The sequence below is a fragment of the Camelus bactrianus genome, chromosome 1, assembly GCF_048773025.1.
Source record: "Camelus bactrianus isolate YW-2024 breed Bactrian camel chromosome 1, ASM4877302v1, whole genome shotgun sequence".
Lineage (NCBI taxonomy): Eukaryota > Metazoa > Chordata > Mammalia > Artiodactyla > Camelidae > Camelus > Camelus bactrianus.
This window is the reverse complement of record NC_133539.1, coordinates 78672976-78693369: the sequence shown is the minus strand read 5'-3', so window position 1 is coordinate 78693369 and position 20394 is coordinate 78672976. Positions and strand designations below refer to the sequence as shown.

Below are 20394 nucleotides of genomic sequence, written 5' to 3'. Positions count from 1 at the left end.
CAACATTAAATATAATACATTGAGGCAACGGTCTTTCCAGAAAAAAAAATTATCATGTTTATCTCTTATCAATACCTTGCCATTATTTTTTATAGATTATAATCCTTTCATATCATAGCCATAACTGCTGGTGTTAATCTGTATTTTAGAGAGAAACAATAAAGAAGGGGATTTATTGTAAAGGTAAACAAACATTATTTTATGAAAATTATATATATTACATAATGCAACTATATAGTTTTTCCAGAGGGAATGCTAGGTAGTTGCTACCTTCTATAAGACTTGACAGTGATTATTGCTTATTTCTACCCACACACTATCATGGAAAATTCTGTCTGGCCACATTTGAGACTAAGAGCTGGGGATATGCATGTTGGAACAAATCCTTGATGAGCACGGTTTCATACTGAGCTGTAGTCCGCTTCTCCTGTGTCCCTGCTGAGAATCATTGTGCAAAGGTTTGTCCTGACAGGCAGCCCTATAAAAACTGGAGCTTATCTGCTATATTGCTTTGATATTTCAATCTATTTTTGGATAGATTTGGCACTTGGTATATTGTCTTTCCTTTGGATATACAGCTGGTGGCTATATTAGCATTTACTGAAAGTTCTGTAGCAATTCCCACATCAAGGTAATCCTGTTCCTTAGTGTTCTTTCAGAGTAAGCCCAAGGTGTTATGACTCAGGGCAGATGAAATATAATAGATACCTCTTAATCACTTGAAACTCTGTACACACTAGTAGCAGTTGAAAAAGGATCTGCCATAGCCAGACCAAGTCGTTACGGCCAGGTGTTAATCAATGCTCCTTTCTTGAACTAATCCAGCAGTTCTCAAATTTAAGTGTGCATTAGACTCCCCTGAAGGGCTGGTAAAACCAGTGCTTACTGATCCCACTGGCAGAGTTTCTGATCTGTAGTCTGGGATGGAGTCTGAGATGTTGCACTTCTAACAAGTTTCCGGATGATACCAGTACTGCCAGTTCAGGGACCGCCCTTTAAGAACTGGATTCTAGAGTGTTGTCTAACCACAGTTTTTAAGGCTGTAATTGGCCCACATCTCATCTTGGGCCCACACTGGACAACCACTGAACTAATATACTGATTGGCAAACTTATTCTGCAATGAACCAGATAATAGATATTATAGGCTTGTGGGCCAGACAATCTCTGTTGCAACTGCACAACTCTGCTATCATAGCAGGAAAGCAGCCATAGACAATATATGGATAAATGGATGTGGCTGTGTTCCAATAAAATTTTATTTACAAAAACAGAGAGAAGGCTGAATTTGGCCCCAGGCCTATAGTCTGCCGATCCCTGATCTAATTCATCAACAAGGAACTTGTATCTTTCCCAGCTCAGAAATCATCTGTATCCTCTATAGTAGTAGCACTGTGTGCCAAACTTGGAGTTAGGAGCTGTGGGGAATATGTAAGGAATGCCAATCTGATTTTCCACTCTTCTCCCGAAAATTAGAGTTCATTGTAGCACAATGTTGGAAAGATTAGAGAGAAATTACATGCCTTAGTTGGAATAGATTTCATGACAGAGGTGAATCTTGGCGGATGAGTAGAAAAGTAGACAAAAGAAAGCAAAATAAATGTCTTAGGAAGACCAGCACTAGAAAAGACAAGAGGGGCTGCTCAGAGTGTTTTTCCAACAGGCTGTGAAGAGATCTGTGATGTGGAAAAGACTGGAAATGTTGAGAGTCACAGATGCCTTTTAACTAACAATACTGGTATTGTGCCAATAATACATTATTGGCACAGTGATCGGTCCTGGGGGCACAGCTAACCAAGACATAGTCCTTGCTTTCAAGAATCCCAGATGTAGATCAAGATATTAAAAAATCTGGAAGCTGTATACAGGATTTGAAGTTTATATGCTTGCCTCATGGTGGGCTTTTGATGGATGTTAAACTGAAAATGAAATTTGTGTGATTGACAACAGGGAATTTTTGTTAGTTCTTGATCAATAGAGTGGGTCAAGAAAATCATTTTAGGAAAAGTCACCCTCCATAAGCTAGCAAATTGATAACAATATACAAGAATGGTTTATTAATGATATTACATTCATCCCACAGAAACTTTGCTACATTGGAAAATTTGTTGGGGCATTCTTTTGGGTTTTTTTGTTTGTTTGTTTGTTTGTTTGTTTTTATATACTGTGACTAAGAAAATCCAACATTAGTGTATTGATGTTTTTAATCAAGCCATCATCAGAATCAAAGACAATTTTCTAAAGAGTTGTACCATTTTGTCTTTCTGATATAAATTTATACCATTTATAGAGAAAAATTCTCCATAAACAAGTAGGGATTTTTATTTTTGAGATTTTATTCCCAAAGCATTGCATATAGGGTTTGAATGAAGTCTATTGTCAAATAAAATGTCTAGTGGGAACTGATGGTAGATATTTTTATGAGTATTTGAATGAGATAGTCTCTAAACTTCCATCTTGTTCCAGTATTCTGACTTTAGGTAATATTTGAAAAGTCCACAAGGAACTAATTCAGGCAAGCTTCCCTAAGAACCTGAGAAGATCACATCGTGAATAATGCACTTCAAAACATGACACTAGAGTTCATTTAGTAAATACAATCTTGAATTTGGTGTTAGAAGAAGCAAGGATTGATGGAAGGCATTATGTTAGACAAGATGACATATGACTTTTCAGCTATCTAATTCTATACAGTTTAATTTTTAATCAAATACAGGAATGCAGATGGCACCGAGAGAAAGGGTTAGAAGGAAAGTCCCTTGTGACTTAGATGTCCTGTGACTGGCAGCTTGAAGACCTAAGTTTCTGTGGACATGCCTACACCATGTCCTTTATGGCTTCTTCTTCATTTTCAGTGGTGAATGGTAGCAGAAGCCTACACTTGTACTAAGACAATGATTGATTTCTTGCACAACCTTGTCCGTGAACAGAATCTTGAGGTCCTTTTAAATAAAAGTTGAGAATCGAGTAGTGACCTTCAGTCCTCCCCATTTGACAACCCTTTTATTCCCCACAAATGAGCTATTCTAAAAGGTCCTGAACTGTACGTGTGAGTATGCATGTGTGTGTGCCTGTACTGATGATGTATGTCAGGAATCGTGATCCAAGGACTTTATTTGATAATAAATGGTTTCAGAAAGCTTATCATTCTTGCATTAAACAAGTTAGGTTCCTCATATCAAGAAGCTCTGAAGTTTATGAGAAAAGAAAGGAGTTGGACGGGACTTCCAAAGTGGATGAATCTACAGAGTCTATCCTAAGCAATTCTGAAAGCAGAAGGAATTTAAGATAAAAATGCAGAAATATTATTTTACTTCTTATTTTGGTAGTTGAGTCCTTTATGACATTATTTTCTATCTTATAAAGCTTAAGAGAGATGAGAAATTTTCAAATGAGGAAGAAATAATTAAGAGAGCAAAGAGAAAGTAAACTAACTCAACAACAAAGAGCTGAGCTTTTTTAGCTTTAGTCACAAATTTATGCAATGCTGCAAGCTGACCTTGATTGAAGAAAATAATAGCTTATTTAGGGTGAATAATTTTAAAAGAAAGATAAAAACACAGTATAACTTTCTGATATCTTAATGCTAAGATAAAAATATAGAAATAAAGAGGGAAGTAAAAATAAGTAGTTCTATAATTATGGCATTATTGCTTAATATCACAGCTGCACATGAAATGTCAAATAACCAATCTTGGCTGTAAAAGATATAAAATAATAGGGAAAGGCTATCAATGTCCTGAAATAACACAGAATATCATTCAATTATTGAGCACCTAGTACATGTCAGGAAATGTATAAGGTATGTTATGTACAATGTCTCTAAATCTCACAATAGTTCTTCATGGTCCCTGTTTTCATTCTTAAATTTAAAGTGATTGATATTTTAAAAGCTACAGGAATTACCCATGGTCACAAAGGTTTTTAATGAAGGAACCAGGTTTTCAGTCCTTGATGTGCTCTTTCTACTACATGTTTTTCTTTTTGTTAACCCTTTCTTCCAACAGAGATAATGTCACTTGTATCCAATTTTGTGTCTTCTGCTGTATCTTTATTGTATTTAACAGTGCATGCCACAAGATAAATGTACCATTTAGACTAGATAAATTAAGGCAGAAATGTAAACACGTGTAAATGAGAGCAAGAGAGAAAAGTATTTCTGTGTCTGTGTATTTATCTGTTCCTGAAATAAAATGCTATACTTTAAAAAAATGTCTCTTTGTACATTCTTGACTTCCAAAAAAGAATAGAATTTCAGGCTGTTTAACAACAACAAAAAAAGAACAGATAAAGTAACTTAACTAAAAAGCCTTAACTAAAAAATAAAATTCAGGCAGCAACTGATAAATTATCTAATACAACTCCCAATTTAAATTGATCACCTCTGTTTTTTTGATTTATGAACAGGAAATGAGCTTTGACTGTTGGCACCTGGATGAAGAGCCCTGGGATCAGCTTGTCAGTGTCCTGTAACCTGCAAAGACTCTCTGGTTGCACTAGGATCATTTGATTCAAGTAAGACCTAATTGCTTTAATTAGAATGCAAGACTATTCTTGTATCAACTTTTAATAACGTGACTTAGCATACCTCTATAATGTGCCAATAGCTGCTAATTTTGGAAAAAGAACAGAATGTGAACATCATTCTGTGGCATAATCTTATATATTCCAATTTCTCTTCATCTTTTATTTCATGGACTTGAGCCCATTTTCTTTGGATGGTATTGTCTAAATAATTTCTGTGTGGCTATTGATACTGATATAATTCCTTGCCTTTGTGGTATCAATTGATTTTTATACAATTGTAAATTTAATTGTAAGTAATCAGATTAGTCTCTCTCTCTCTCTCTCTCTCTCTGGTTTAAGTTGACCCACTATTTTATTTTAAAATTATATCAGCAATGCAATTTGTGCCATAATACAGCATGGCTTTGCATTTCTTATTTATTCCAAGTTTATACAGGTCTGATGACCTTTTGGAAAATCTGTCTGTATGTGGCCATGCATAGAATGTGAATTTCCATTTAGGCATTACAGTTTAAAGACACGTTTTAAAGACAGTTCTTCCTTGAGCATTCCTGTTTTGAGCAAATGATGCCCGTGTGTGATTGAAATGCGTTTTTTTCTGTAGAGCACTAGCTGTAATCAATGTTTAAATGATGGTTCAGGCTTATTATGTATGAAATTTTACATGGCATGGATAGCAAAGGCCCAAGAGACAGCATGGAGCCAAGAACTAGGAAATCTGAGTGGACCCAACCTGGCCACAAACATACTTTAGGAACTTGGACAAAGCACTTAACCTTCTGAGTATTCCCTTGGTTTTGAATGAAATGAAGGGGTTACATTAAAAGGTGGCAAATTCTTTTGCCTTGAAGGTCAGACATATAATATATGAATTGCATGAGATAGCTGGGTGTGAGACAGTAGGGAATGGTGAACCTGTGGGGAAAGAGGCCATTCCCCTTCTAAAGCTATTCAGATTCAAGCATTTTAAAGCTGGACAAAGAAGCAAATTGTGTGCGGTGAGGAGGGGGAAGGAATGAACTTGGCTATTGCATTGAATGCATTTCTAAGATCATTTCCAACTCAATATATGTTAGTAAAATTTTGTTACTCTGCAAAACACTTATACTATTGCCTAGCTTCTGTTGAATTCTGTGTGTGTGTTCCTATTTAAGTAATTAAGAATAACTAAGTAAAATAAAATTAAACAGCTTTGGGGTTGAATTTCCCTTTGAATTATACATTAGAATTGGAGGGAAAAGTGATTTTTGACCATTAAGTACTTAAATAATTCATCAGTTTAATGTTTTTTCTGAGGGTTTTTTTTTTTTTCTTTAATTGACCTAGAATGAGAACTTTGAATCTAGTACTATAACCTAAGAATAAAACCTATCCTTTAAATTATGGGTTAGCAGCTTCTCTCAGGTATTTTTTTAGGTATTTCTTTTCTCTCTTTTGGGTATTTTCACTAACAAATCATGTGAGCAGCTAAAGGAGAGTCATACCACCTGTTTGGGACTAGTTTTATGTTCCTTTAAGAAGTACTTAAAAGTTCTAATTTCTTTTGATTAATATCCTAACTAATATTTTAAAACAAAGGTTATTCTATACGGAAAAATGACAGTTGTAGTTTAAATAAGTATATTTTCTAACAATTTTCTGGCTCCATCAGTTTTGCTTTTTAAAATTGTTTTTCTTTTTACAGCAATGACATATATTTATTTCTTTTTATCATATTTTACTGCTTTTAAACGTATATTTTAGTTGAGAAAATAAGTACATTTTATCAGATGGTAATGGTAATTAGGCTACAAGCCTAGTGGAAGATGGGAAGTAGGCCAAGTCAATATGCTCTGGGGTTTTATCTATTCCCTTCGGCTCAATTCAGATCAGAATTTATGTCTAAGAGGAAACTGAACCCATGACTGTAGGGAGCCAAGTTAGTTATCCCAGTGATAAAGGGAGAATTAGAAAGAACTGGGATTTTTATGCCTTTACTTGGGCTTTCTCAACAGCTTCTTCATTATTTGCTGCTTGAGTAGTTTATTTTTTAAATTTTTTAGTTCATGGTCACGTGCATTTGTAGAAGGATTCGAGTTACTTCAGGTATGATCAAGTTGAGAACGGGTGTATTGTGGGAGGCATGCTAGATCTTTCAGATAATTTTTCACTTGTTAGTAGAAAAGATACATAATTTTGAAATGATGTTTTAAGAGGCTTCCACTTTAGATGTTCTAATCCGACATGTTGCGATGCATTGTATTTTCTGTCCGTTTCTTTGATAACCAAGGTAAAACTGAAGTACATGGATATTAATGCCCAAACTGATCAGAACTGGTTAGAGCTGTTCCTTGGCTGACCCACTACATCTGACGTTAATAAAAACTATCAGTCCTTTTATCAAACATACATGACGTCCTCTGAAGCCTCCACATATCATGGAAAATAAAATTAACATATAAATGAAAATGTTAGGAGATATAAGGTGAGCTATACAGGGAGGTTTTCTAATGGTGTTATCTCATTGTCTTGTTTTATAGAGGCATTTTATAAAAAAAAAAAGAAAACAGTGTGGGTAACCATTTTCTTTATTCTCTTTAAGAAATAAATTCATATATGTTTATCTTCAATTCATTAGTAATGCACAGAGTATATGGACAAAGTAAACATGTAGACAACAAACTCAATCATTCCTGTAATATTTTTCTAGATTTTAGAGAACTGATGACAGAAATGTCTAATCCATTGCTTAGATCACTGATTCTCAACATGAAAATAAATAATGGAAGCTTCTAAATTGAGATAGTTAAAAGGGTACATACCTTTCTTGTATGTACACCTCGTCAGTGGCTCTAAAACTGAGAACCACTTCAGATTTGAATTCCCCTCATGTTATGAAAGATGCTCTGATGTACACTTAACATAAGTTTACCTTTAACATTTGACCTTTGTTGGTCATGGCTTTTAACTGAAGTGCTTAATTAAAATAAAAATGCCACTGTTTTTAATAACCTAGAAAGAATGGGTATGGATTAAATGCTTTTTGAAAACATGACAGTGGGTCTACGAACACAGGAGCTCCTGTGTGAATATTACAGTTGTTTGAAAAATTTTATGAAATATTCTTATTATCAAAATCTAAGGTTTAATGATGCAGTAAAGTTGGGATGTTCACAAAGAAACCAGAATAATAACAGTAAAAATTTAACCATAGTTTAGTGCACTCTAACCAAAATTTTCTGGTCAATTAGATTTGATTGTGTTGAACAATGACAAACTACAAAGGTAATTAGAAATCACGTATTAGTGAGTGGCTGGATGCTGGAGTCTGTTCAAGGCATTTTATTCTGCCTGAGGTTTACCACCCCTTCCTGGGGCTCTTTAAACCACAGCAGATGCAATTATCATAATTTTTATTTTTCTTGAGAAGATTCCCACTAAACTGTTTAATAAATGTGATTTGTCCCAGAATTTACTCTGCATTTTATTTTCCTGAAGAGGCAGGCTTTCCTTAGGGTATGAGACTAATAAAAAAAATTAGGGTAATTAGATGATCTAACAGAGAATTTCAATGGAAAAATAAAATCTAGTGTTATAAACAGTCTTGTAACAGTCAGAGGCTGTGCATTTCTAACCCACTGGATTGAAATAGGGTCTTGTTGATATTCCAAGTCCCATACAAGTGAAGAAGAAGAGCACTGATGGCAGAAGTCTTATGGAACTTTTATAATCTGTCCTTGAGTACCCCCACACTTCCAGTGTAATTTTGTTGAGACATTGGATTCTTTGGTTGATCTACTCAGTGAGATTAACTTGTTAGGAAAAGACTAATAGTCTATTTCTTTTAAAGTTCATTTTAAAAAAATCATTGAAATATTTTTGGTTTTGTGCTCTGTCATGCACTTAACTTATATAAAATCCATAAAATAATTTAACCATAATAAATATTTAAGTTTCATTGTACCACTTATGGTAAAATGGTAATTTTTGTATTATTAGAATCTATCCTTGAAGTTGAAATTATACTAAATTATTTTTTATGTTTTCTTTAAAAATATTATATTTCTCTCAGAAGACAATTTTGAAATAATTCCCTTTCTACAAAAATGAAAGAACAACATTCAGATAGGGAATAAACAGTCAGCCATTAGGGCAAAGTGATGTTTTAAAGGGGAATAACCCCAACTCATTAACTTTAACTTTGTACAGATAAATCAATTGTTAGATATCTCTTGCCTGATTCTGTAAGTTTTTTGAAGATTTTCACATACAGTTTTTCATATAAATTTCAAAAATATCAACTTTTAACCATATTAATCAGTTTGGCAGCAATTCATTTAGTACTTGATGCTGAAAATTATCTTTACACAAGTGGCTTTATTTCCTTATATAACTGAAATACATCTGTAACATTTCCTTGCAAATTTGACATATGGTCTCCTGTTAATTAGCATGGTATGAATTTCATACTTGTGTGTATATGAAGTGCTTTCTTGTCCTTGAATATTTTTTTATATTTGTCTTTCCAAGAGAATTATTTCTAGAATTTATTTTTTTAAGCTAAATCTCCACCTTTTAAATAAAAGCTTGTTAGTACTGCTGCAAAACTCATACTCTTATTTCTTTCACTCTTTTATATATAAAATATTTCCATTGTAATATGTTAATATTACAAAAAAGACTCTCTAAAACTTTTCAGAGGCAGTTTCATACAAATATTAATGGTAAGCCTGTTGTATGCAGACACTGTATTGGGTACCGGAGGAGCAAAGGTAATTATGCTGTACTACTTCCCCTTCACTCTTTAGTGAGGATACAAATAATTACGATGTAGTGTGATATTGTAATATGAGCCTGTAAAAATTAGCACAAAGTTGGGAGCAATTTATTTTTTTAATTCCCAGATACTTATTTCCACCCAGATCAATCTTTTTGACTTCAGGTCCAAATATTAGGATAATCAACTTTTTACAGAGCCAACCTCTCATTCTATGCCTGTCCAAAACAACCAGTATAACATAATGTAACAAACATAATATAATTATATGCATGTGTATCATTACTTTAACATTAACATATGAAAATAGACATTTGAAATTGCGTATTATTACTTATAATTTACTTTTCTGTTATATAGTTGCTAGTAAACAAAATTGTATAATAGTTAAAATGGCAATTAGTAATTAACAGAACTAATTAAATAAATAATATGTATAAAAACATAGCACTATTTTATAATGTTTCATTTTATCCTCTGATATAGCAAATTATTTTAACTATTTTTAAACTTTTATTTGATATTTAAATTTTATAGGCTGTATTATGAATCTTTAAGATAAATAAATTTGAGATTATAAATGGAGAATTAAAAGCAGAAGAACTAAGTAAGCACATACTACTTACGTTTAATACAGAATAACAATGGTATATGTTCTTTCTGTCCCACAATACAGTAAGGAGGTTTTTTACTTTTTCTGTTTCCTTTTCCAGTAATGCTTCTCTGAACTGCCTGCAGCCTTTCGGTCACCCTTCTTTTAAGTCATTTAGTAAAACTGAATATAGTCACATGTAAAATTGACTTTGATTTGGAGCTCTGCTCTTATCAAGGCCTCTTCACACTAATTCCTGTTAGCCCAGCGTGAGAATCCCAAGCTAAATAGCCACTCAACAGAATCATTTGATTACTTAAGATTTTACTCCCTTGCAGCAGCAGGTGTTTAAATCTGTCAGAAATAGATTCCAGATCTATCTCTCCACTTTGTATCCATGGGCTTGTTTCGGTGGACAAGCTGTTTGTCAACCAGGTCTTTTGCTTCTATAAATTTATGGGATAGTCTAACCCTGTTGAAAATCACTATCATTTTTAAAAACTTCAGAGCACTTTATATGGTACCATAAGTTAAATTTTTCTTTCTCAAGGATAGTGGTTTTAAAGTACAACGATCATTTGAACTTACCAAATCAAAACTGGATTCCAAATAAATTACAGTTTTAGTTAAAAAATAAGAAAATCCTCTTTAACTTTCTGATTTTTTTTAGAGTTCTGAAGTAGTCTGAGTTTTTCCTCAACCTAAATATCAAACAGCTTAGGTGCAGTCAGTTCATTTCTCTCTACATTCCTAATGGCCAAAGTTCATTAAACAGATTTAGAGAAATAGCCTATATGTGTCTATTTTATTTTATTATTTGTTTTTCCCTTCCTTCATTGTCATCCTCAATATATTTCCGAATTAGAGAAGATCATTATTCTTGTCCCTTACTTTGGAAATGAATTTATGGCAGACTAACATTTTGACACTTTATGTGTGGCCAGTAACAAAGATAGTCATTTGTAGCCTCTAAGGAAGATATATTTTTCCATTTCTATAAACTCCAAAGTCTCATTAACTACTTCTGCACTTTGAGGAAACTGAAAAATGATCACAAAGCTTTTATTATGAAAACCTCAATTTCACAAGTAGGTACAACACACCCCTTTTAGCAGTAGTGCATGTGTATGAGGTATGCAGGATACTTAAGCAGGTAATAGTTTTGCATTTTCTTTGGTCAGAAGTTTATAGGCTGATTGAGTTTTGTCAAAATTAACATTCACACTATCTGCCAAGTAATGCAGATATATGAGTGTGATAGGCAGAATGATGGCCTCACAAGAGGTCCATATCCTAATCCCTGGAATGTGTGAATATGTTATATTACAAGAGAAAACGGATTAAGGTAACAGATGGCATTAAGGTTGCTAATCAACTTATCTTCAAGATAGAAGGAATATACTTGAATATCCAAGTGGCGCAGTGTAATCACATGGGCCTTTAAATGTGGAGGAGGGAGGCAGAGGAGTCAGTGTCAGAGTGACGTGATGCATGAGGCTCAGCCAGCCATTGGTTATTTTGAAAATGTGATCACCAAAGAATGGAGGTGATCTCTAGAAGCAGGAAAAGACAAGAAAACATTCTTCCCTAAAGTTTCTAGAAAGGTAAAACTATGCCAGTACTTTGCTTTTTAGCCCTTGATGCCTTGATTTTAACCCAGTGAGACCCATCTCAGAATCCTGACCTCCAGAACTGTAGGATAATACATTTGTATTGTTCTATGCTATTATGTTTGTGGTAACTCGTTATAGCAGCAATAGGAAACGGATACAATGGGCAAAGTCTAGTTTTTATTTGGACAAGGTACCAGCATTCTTTATTTTTTCTGTGGTTTCATAATACCCTTATAAAAATCTAGAAGATGATGTGAAACTCCATTTTTCAGTAGGTATTCTGTGAGGATTATTCCACATGAAGATGTATTTTTGATCTGTTTGTGGGAGGATGCGAGCTCTATGGCCTTTTATTCTGCCATCTCAATCTCCACCCCTCAAATTTCATTTTTCAAATCAAAGCGCCTAAGAACTATAGGGAATTTTTTTTGTCATTGCTGATGTGATTCAATGCCTCGCTTGATACTCTCTAAGAAGCAGTGATTGTTAGTAAGGTCTGACTGAAAAAAAATCAGGTCTGTGTCACAATAAGCCAGCACATCTATTATCAAAATTTCTCCTTTTGTTTGCCTATATGGTTGCAAACACTGAATCAGGAAATGTAGGTATTCTTTTTGATAGAATAATCAAGTAGATGGTAAGATGACTGTTTATTCTTATGATAGGCCCACAGACTAATACAGTGACTATTTTTGACTGAACATTGGTGTCTTTTGGGGAGATGAAAAAACACGTGACTGATTTAGAAATACTGGCTTGTTAAATCTAGGACTTACAAAATTTAGACTACCTATGTGCTTTCATATCCCCATTTCCACTATGCTCAATCCCAAATTCCTCTCTGCCTATTGTACAGAATGCTCTGTCTTGGTTACTTACCTCTCTAATCCAGTTGTATGTGTCCTTCTGTCTCTCAGTAAAGTATTGCAGTTGTTGGATTATGCCAACACTGGTATTATAATAATTCTCGTTTTGTTATCTGGACTCTTAGAAAATGTGGTCACAGTATTCAAGTGTTAAAATTAAATCAGCATTACCTCAATACAAAGTACATAGTTAATCCACAGGCAAAGTAAAAGATGACTGTTAATGGTCATGATTACATTGCAAAGATAAGTACCATCACTCAGAGTGGCATAATAGTGGATGTTCCATGGTTGGGGGAAAATCAGTGGTTGGGGGAAAAAATGTGACAGTAACTACTGAAATTGGGTCATCTATGCCATATCCATTTGAACTATTTTAAATAGAGTATTACTTTTAGGGTCATTTTTTTTTTGGCTACCATATAGGTTTTGTTTGTACTTTCCTCTAACCTCTTGTACCTACCCATTGCTAAAAACCAGGATATTTTACATCCTGAGGATGGGTTTCCCAGGATATGGGAGGTTTAGTGCTCAAATCTAAATAGTATCAGGCAAACCTGAATCACTCTGAGACCAGTAGATAGCTTTAGATATGATTGGGTAGTCAACATATCTAAAACATAGTCTTGTCTCCTGTAGATATGCTTACAATAGATTTTCTCTTGGTGTCTTACACTAAATTGATCAAACCAGATACATAGCAATCATCATATTATATCTCTTTACCCCCCTTTCAGTAGTTCACTAAGTCCTAAAACATTATAAATTATTTTTTATTTTATTTTATGAATATAGAATGCCTTCTCCAGTTCCAAAAATTATAAATATTAAAAATGGACAGATAAACTTTGTCTCCTTTCCACCTTGTACCCAGTCTTTCCAGTTTCCACTCAAGCTAAAGCAGTAATCACTGTGATTAGTTCCATATGCATCTTTATGAATATACATACAAAGACAGATACTGTTTTTTTTTTTCTGTCTCCTTTGGCAACAATCACTGTCATTTGAAAAAGAGGAGAATCGGCATCATATAGATGTCAGAGGTCCTTAACAATTCTTAAAAGCATCTGGGTAAGTATTTCTCAACTTACTACCTTGAGGGTAAAAAAAAAAAGAAGAAGAAGAAGAAGAAAAAAAAAACTACCTTGAATTTAAATCCTGGCTGGTTCTACTCTTTGGGGAGAGCTCCCCAGTTTTTGTGCTCCATGGATTTTGGATTTTGGCTTTACTTTCTGGAATGATCTTTCATTTCCATTGTCCTCCATAGTTATAGAAAAAAAGAGTTGAAAAATATTCACTTATTGGTGGCTGAGCAGCTTTCTTAGCCTGCTTCCTCCCAACAGGAAGTTGGAAGCTTAGAGGTCGCTATATGTCTTATCTAGTCACAGGTCTCTTTGCAAATGCAACTGTCTCAAAACCTCTTTTCTCCCCAAGTGTGTTTGATTCCAGTCAACTGTATATGCCAGAAGCCAGTTCAGTCTCTTGGATATTCTATGCATGTAATTATATTTTTAGGTTATCTGCAGTTAGTAATAGTCTTCTCTCGTCCATTCCATTACATATTTATAATTTCTCTTTCTATTTAATTTTCTTGGCTAGTTTTTCCAGTTCAATGTTAAGTAATACTGATGATTGGGAGCTCTGTCTTGTTTCTGAATTTGTTGGTAATGCTTCTAGTGTTGCCCTATTAAGCAAGACAGTAACTTTGAGGCTAAGCTAGTACATTTTATCATACAAAGTAAATTCTCATCTGTTCCATTTTATTGAGTATTTTAATCCAAAATGGCTACTGAATTTTGACAAATGGCCTTTCAGCCATTTATACAAAGAGATTAAAATACTTTTCTGAGATCTATTAATATTACTGTAAGAAATTATTAATAGATTTCATAATATTAAAAATTCTTAGATTCTTGGAATAAACCTCACATAGTCATTATGTTATGATTACTTTTGTGTACACTTGAATTATATTTGATAATAACATTGGATTTAGGCTTTTGGCTTTGATACTCATTAAGTGATATTGACTTAGTTCCTATGTGGGCATATATAATCTTTGTTGGACCACGATGTTTTCTTTCATTAACCTATTCTCTGAAGAGATTTTAGGAACATTGAAATTGTTTGATCTTAAAGATGTTTTAACATTTCCTGATGAAGCCATCTGAGACTACTGCTTTTGGGTTCATATATTGACAAATTTTGCATTTCTTCTATATAAATCAGTCTTTAGATTTTCTATCTCTTCAGAAGTCGTTTTGGCAAATTTTATTATCTTAAAAATTATCCATTTTATCTACATTTTCAAATTTCTTTCTATAGTGTTTATCAACATAGTCTATTGTGATTCATTTAGATTCATTCTGATTGTGATTATCTTTTATCATTTATCATTTGTTTTTGTGTATTTATACTTTATCACTTTTTTTTAAAAAGTTAGGCTCACCAGTGATTCTTTTTCTTTTCAAATAATCAGGTTTTGAATTTATTTATTCATTCTACTATGTTTTTAGTTTTCTTATTATCCACTTTTTTCTTCATTAATCTGTTCTACTTTGCTTCAGTATAATCTGACATTTCTTTTCTAATTCTTAAAGTAGACTTTAGGTATATTTTATTTTATTTTTTTTAATGGATAAAAGACTTCAGAATAATAATTCTCCCCTGAGCAATGTGTTTAACTTTTAAGAACTACATTTTCCAGGAGGAGTGGGAGTTACATAGTCCATACAAAAAAAGTGTAGTTATATAAAGAAGCATTAAACAGCATGGCATGTTTTGCTAGAGCAAAACGGTTGAATGGGATTATAGATTAACAGTTGAATTGAATTATAGATTAAACTGAGCCGGATTATGGAAGGCTTCTTTACAGATTTGATTGTGTGTACTCTGATATTAACTTCTCCATGTATATAAGACTTGTGATGTATAATTAACCTTTATGTATGTTTATGCATGTATTTTGTTTATGCATGTATTTCTAAAAATTTTCTAACAAATTTACTAAGTTGTTGAACCCCTTTTCCCCTTAGAATTGTATTCTAAAATTAGTGAGGAAGTTTAAACGACTATGTGATTTTTTAAAATTTCCTTCCCCTTTATAATCTTTAAATTTGTTTTGAAATTTTACATTTATAGTTTTAATTCTTTTGGTTTATGGAGAAAGATGCAAGTATTGTATCCTAAGTTCATGCTTTTTATAATATGTAAGAGTGCTCTGAAGAACTGAAAAATGCAACCTTTGGCCATTAGAAATGCTAAGAAGGATTGGATGGCAAGGTTGAAAGACTTGTGTGAATGTGTGTGTATGAAAGTTGAGAGTTATTTACATTTCTCCTCTTCTTGCCATTGGTCATCCTTTGTTCCAGCAAAGTGACTGCTATGGAGTGAGTTGTGTGCCTCACCACCCAACCCCCAAATTCGTTCGTTGAAACCTCATCTCCCAATGTGATAGCATTTGGAGGCTGGAGATAGGGTCTTTGGAAGATCATTAGGTTGAGATGAGGCCATGAGGGTGGGACCCTCATGATGGAATTAGTGCCCTTATAAAAGAAACACCAGAGAACTAGTTTCTTTCTCTCTCCATCTGCACACACCACACACCAGAAAAAGGCCATGTAAGGATGCAGCAAGAATATGGTTGTCTGCAACCCAAAGAAAGAGCCCTCATCAGACACAGACCCTCCTGGAACCTTGTTCTGAGACTTCCAGTCTCCAAAACTCTGAGGAATAAATTCCTGCCACACAGTCTATGGTATTTTGTTCTGGTGGTCTGAGATGACTAAGACAATGACATGCCATTTCATTTATAGAAACCTCTGATAGCTGCTGTGTCTTTTTCAAAGTAGTAAAAAGATAATCATTTTAACTGTGGTAGTAATTAATATGGGAGATTGGATATATTTAGAAAATGGGATTTTAAAAAAATGTTCTTTAATGATACATATGTTTTTAAAAGGCTATCAAGACAGATAAACAGAGGTATAGTAAAAAAATTTGTGAGCTTATAGAGTGTAATAAAAAATTTTATGATATTTTCCATTCAGGAATTATTATTTAATATGCTTACACAAATTCTTGGAAATTCATGATTCCTGTGTAAATGAAGATTGGTATGAAATGAGGACAGCATATTTCCACATATGCAAAATGATGGAGCTTTTTTTTAAGATTAGGAATTTTGAATTGCTTGCTTAGCAGTGCTTCAAAGTAGGGTGAGTTAGAATATGAGTATCATTAGAAGAGTTTGCTTTGTGCTTAACACCTATGACTGTGTTTTTAAATTTTTCAGTCCTGTTCCTCTCAAGGGATATGACATTCATTAATAATGGCAGCTAAGGATGCTTTTCATGCCTTAGCTTTATTTTGCAGTAAGGAAACTGAGAGTAAAAAAGGGTAAGTGCCTCTTCCAAATTCACATGACTACACTGTGGCAGAGCTACTGTTTAATTTATACCCTTAACCATTGAATCGGAATTTTTTTGGAGTATAAGGCTAATGAACTACTCCATTTGGTCAGAAATCTCAAACTAAGATTCAAACTTTCTTTTTTGTTGTTACTTTGTTACACATTTTTGTTACATTGTTGTGAAATACCAAATACCTTCTTAAAAAGAAAAATTGAGCTACCTCTGCTTTGCTTGTGTCCTAAACACATACATCGTCTACCTTTGAAGAATCCAGTACTGCATACTGGCAAAGAATTTAACAGAGCAAGGCACATGGTAGGTCTTGAGAGAAACAGGACGCATTTCCTATTTCCAATGACTATTAGAAATGATTTTCTTACAATACTTGTTTTATAAATTCACAAAGTGAATAGTTCATCTTTGACTTTAATAATCCTTCAGGAATTTCATCAGATTTAGACATTTGCCTGATATATAAAAGCTAGAATTTCTAATCAAAATATCTGCTTCTCCATAGGTATCTTTTAATGTCTGTGATTCCGCTTACCATAATATGGTCCCAAGTATGAGTCTGCATGAACACCATTCTGCTGTCGCAATTTCTAAGCAGTAACTTTGTTCATAGGTCCATTGTGTAGGCTGAGGTTTTAAGCCTGTAGCCTGCTGTGTTTATTGATCTGTTTCTCAATAATTCCATCTCAGACAATCACACGATTCACAAACAGTCTGCGAGGGAAGAAACACACACATTACCATCAGCAGGAGATCGGAGGAGCCACGCATTGAGAGGCTAATACTAAGAGTTTCAGCCTGATCTGTCTTACGTAGAATGATTGTGAAGCACCACAGTGAGACTTTTAAACAAATCAAAATTACAGCATTCTTAGTCTAAAATATAAATGTTTCTTTAAGGAATCATTTTGGTATTTGCCTAGGGTTGTTTTCCCCTTCAGTTTGAAGAGGATGTGAAAATTTCAAAGTCCAAATGAGGTGATTAGCCAAGCAGTATTCAGTAATGTTCAGTCTTTGCTCTCAAATGTGCTTTTTCCATTTCGTGGCTCTGCTGAGTGTCTGGATTTCTGCTATATATTCTGGGCCAGGCAACATTCAGCTACTCTGATGTCACCTCTGCTCCATCTACTGGAATAATGATTTTTACTCTGTCCACTCTTTAGCAAAATCACTATTTTTATAATGGCTTTTTAAGAAAGTTTGTCGAAAGCCTGGTGCCAAAGAGCATTAAAGTTATTTAGTTAAATTGAGAAACCTTAGAGCAGAATTAAGATGAAACTATTAAATTAATCCTGTTCTTTTGTGCTCAGATATATGCAGCCAGCACTGTCTTCTGTCATGGAAAGATAGAGTACTGCTTTGCACTGAGGGAGAAGCCAGTGCATGAGGGCAGAGAAGTAGGTGAATTTTGAAATAAAGCTGGTGCTGCTGTGTTGGATTTGCCTGATTCCTGATCTCACAGCCACAGGGAGCTATTTGTTGTCAGATGTGCCCTGACCTCTCACATCTCCTTGCCTCTACCCGTGTTCTTCTTTCTTCCTAGAGTGCCCTTTTCAACCTTGCTTCCTTGGAAAACTCCTTTCTCCCATTTTTTCAAGATTCCTGACAGTTCTTTTATGTGTTTCCTGATACCCTTGGGCAGAAAAAAGTGCTCTTTTCCCTGTGTCCCTGTAGCACTTCCAATCTATTTCTGTTTTAACATTTTTCACGACATGATTGTCTATTTACATATCTGTCCTCCTTCATTAGACTCTAAACTCCTTGAAGGCAACAGAACTGTATTGTAATTGTTGTTGGTTCTGATTAACTACCTTTGCTAAGGAGGGGAAGTTCCAATTCTTGGAGATCGCTCTGATTGCAAAGTGTTGAGATGTAAGTAGTCACGTCCAGAGAAGTTAAGCAAAGCACCTTTATTCTGCATGATAATAGCTCAAAGATTTGGACCAGCGATGGCAAAGAGACCAAATGCAGGGATACTACTGCTGGGGCCGCCAGTGAGCAAGGCCGAGGCATCGTGAAGGATGATGAAGGGTGGTCTGATTAGACGCTTTAGCCAGAGAGACTTCGGCAAATAGACGTGACTTAGAGGCATTTTGGAAGTGGAAGACAGTGGCCTGTGAAATGTTCATGTTTTTCTCTGACTTTTTTATTAAACAGTCAGTCTCTGTTGTTCACCATTGATTTTGCCACTGGAGCATATTTTGGGGAAACAAAACAAAAAAAAAGATGCTATGATTTTCCTCCAGGTTGGCCTGGGGTAGAAGCAGAGATAACATGGCTGGGGATAGCCAGGTGTCTGGTTTACAGTGAAAACCTCAGGAGTGATAGAATACCTGGGAAATGGTAGTACTCAGTGAATAAGTGAATAAAAGAATGAATGATGAATTCTTAGCAAAATGCAGGAGAAGCCAGTACAGTAATTGATTTTAACTTTTTTTTTATAAATTGAGATTTCTTTAAAATTAGCAAGTGACATGCAAATTGAAACTATAATAAGGTGTCACCTCATACCAATCAGAATGGCCATCACTAAAATGTCTGCAAATAATAAATGCTAGGGAAGGTGTGAAAAGAGAACCCTCCTGCATTGTTGGTAGGAATGTAAATTGGTGCAGCCACTATGGAAAACAAAGTGGGGGTTCCTTATAAAACTAAAACTAGAGTTACCAGATGATCTAGCAATCCCACTCCTGGGCATATATCTACAAAAGAAAAAACTCTAATTCAAAAAGATACATGCACCTCATAGCAGGGCTATTAACAACAGCCGAATCATGGAAGCAAACTAAATCATGGAAGCAGATGAATGGATAAAGAAGATCTGGTGTTATGTGTGTGTGTATATATATATACATATATATACACAATAGAGTATTACTCTGCCACAAAAAGAATGGAATAATACCATTTGCAGCAACATGAATGGATGGACCTAGAGATTCTCACACTAAGTGAAATAAGTTAGACAGAGAGTGACAAATATCATATGGTATCACATATATGTGGAATTTTTAAAAATATGTTACAAATGAACCTTTTTACAAAACTGAAATAGACTCCAGACATAGAAAACAAATGTAATGGTTACCGAAGGGGAAAGGACAGGGAGAGATAAATTAGGAGTTTGGGTTTAACAGATACACATTACAATATATAAAATAGATAAACAAAAAGGTTCTACTGTATAGTACAGGAAGCTATATTTAATATCTTATAATAAATCATAATCATAATAGAAAAGAATATGAAAATGAATATATATGTATATAACTGAATCACTGTGCTGTATACCAGAAACTAACACAGCATTTTCAATCAACTATACTTCAAAAACAAAAAAGAAAAAAAAATTCAATAAAATTAGCAAAGGAAAGAAAAGCACATGGGAGCCTGAAAAGGTACTATCGTTATTCCTCACAGTTGCAGGAAGCAAGGTCTACAAGCTGGTACCCTCACTTATCTCAAGACCCTCAACAACTTACAGCAGGGACCAGCAAGGATCCCTGTCCTGGCTCCTGTCAATCCTCAAAAAGAGACAAACCACAGTAACCCAATTTCACGTTTTAGAATCTTTTCTCATTCTCTTGATAAAACACAGATCTCCCCAGGGAGTAATA

General features: G+C 34.3%; 1 protein-coding gene across 4 annotated transcripts in view; it reads left to right on the top strand.

Annotated features, from left to right (window-relative positions):
- NAALADL2 (N-acetylated alpha-linked acidic dipeptidase like 2) overlaps positions 1-20394 on the top strand; it is a 1180713-nt gene that overhangs the window by 238459 nt on the left and 921860 nt on the right. For all 4 annotated transcript variants that reach the window (XM_074367722.1, XM_074367706.1, XM_045511272.2 and 1 more), the window contains one exon: positions 4407-4514. The gene's annotated coding sequence lies outside the window, so the exon portion shown is untranslated. The remainder of the gene's footprint in view (positions 1-4406; positions 4515-20394) is intronic.